This window comes from Echinops telfairi, unplaced genomic scaffold (genome assembly GCF_000313985.2).
Source record: "Echinops telfairi isolate 266 unplaced genomic scaffold, ASM31398v2 ScPeMD7_9;HRSCAF=40, whole genome shotgun sequence".
NCBI lineage: Eukaryota > Metazoa > Chordata > Mammalia > Afrosoricida > Tenrecidae > Echinops > Echinops telfairi.
In genome coordinates, this window is record NW_022103906.1 from 79606973 (window position 1) to 79608319 (window position 1347).

The 1347-nt window shown below is 50.9% G+C and overlaps 1 protein-coding gene and 1 non-coding gene across 2 annotated transcripts in view; one reads left to right on the top strand and one right to left on the bottom strand.

Annotated features, from left to right (window-relative positions):
- The window catches only part of ADCY3 (adenylate cyclase 3), a 101622-nt gene that overhangs the window by 47963 nt on the left and 52312 nt on the right, over positions 1 to 1347 (top strand). The gene's annotated exons all lie outside the window — the stretch shown is intronic.
- On the bottom strand, positions 68 to 147 carry LOC115868378. The gene has a single exon (XR_004045552.1). It is a non-coding gene; the product is annotated as a small nucleolar RNA U2-19 (small nucleolar RNA).

A 1347-nucleotide genomic window follows, 5' to 3' on the forward strand; every position in this document is an offset into this window, starting at 1 on the left:
CACACACACACACACACACACACACACACACACACACGAGTTTCTAGTTACTCTACACTCCATCACATCCCAGAACAATTGAGATCACGCGTCAGGTAGACCAGCTGGTCCCTGAAACTCATATTTGGCCCGGTTTCATCACGGACCCAGCTTCAATAAGGGCAGCTCTCAGAGAAGCCACCGTCATTTCCAAAACATTTTCTTTCTACTTGAGCCCTTGCTATCAGCTCCTCAATTTTTTCTCTCCCACTCTCGTAAACCCTTGATAAATTATTATTATTTTCATGTCTTATACCATCTGCTGTCTCCTTTCATCCATGTTCCTGTTGTTCGTCCCCCTGTGTGTGGGGGGGTGTTTATATGTCAATCATTGCAATCAGTTCCCCCTTTCTCCTCCCAACTTCCCCCTACCCTCATGGTATCGCTACACCCACTGCTCTTCTTGAGGGGTTTATCTGTCCTGGATTCTGTGTGTCAAGAGGTCTTATCTGTGCCAGTGTCCATGCGCTGGTCTAGACAGATTTGTAAGGTAGAACTAGGGTCATGATAATGCAGGAGAGGAAGCATTCAAGAACTAAAGGAATGTTGAATGTTTCATCAGTGCTATACTGCATCCTGGCTGGCTCATCCCTTCATAGGGACCCTTCTGTGAGGAGATGTCCAGTTGTCTACAGATGCGCTTTGGGGCTCCACTCTGACCCCCCTCACTTGCACTGATGATTGTGTTGGGTCCTTTGATGCCTGACGCCTGATCCCATTACAGGCTGGTGTGCTTCTTCCATGTGGATTTTGTTGCTTTTCAGCTAGATGGCTGCTTGTTTACCTTCAAGCCTTTACCACCCCAGATGCTATATCTTTTTATAACCGGGCACCATCAGCTTTCTTCACCACATTTGCTTGTGCACCCATTTTGGAAGACGACTTTTTTTTGAGTTCTGAACAGAGAGCTCAGTGGCTGGTGACCTCTGTCTGCACAGTAGTGCCCTGGAGGGGGTGCCCGAGAGCTAGGCACGCCTTCTTACTCCTGGGCAGGCAGATGACAAGGTGGATCCTAGGAGTCAGCACTCGTGAAGCTGTCCAGGGTGGCTGCTGGGCTGGTCGGTGGGGACCATCCTGAGAAGTGAGAGTCCCAAGCATCCCCGCTGCTTCACCGACCTTGGCAATACCCAGGCCATGGAGTCTGATCCTCTGGAGCAAGGGACCCATCCTCTTGGTCAAGTGCAGGTGGGTTGGAGCTCTTCTCAGCCCTGGTTAGTGATGAGAGAGAGGGTGGGTGCATTCCAGAGACTCCCTGAGGCCCTGCTGGGATGTAGGTGGGGCAGGTGGGGCTGGAGAAGCTGAGGCTGG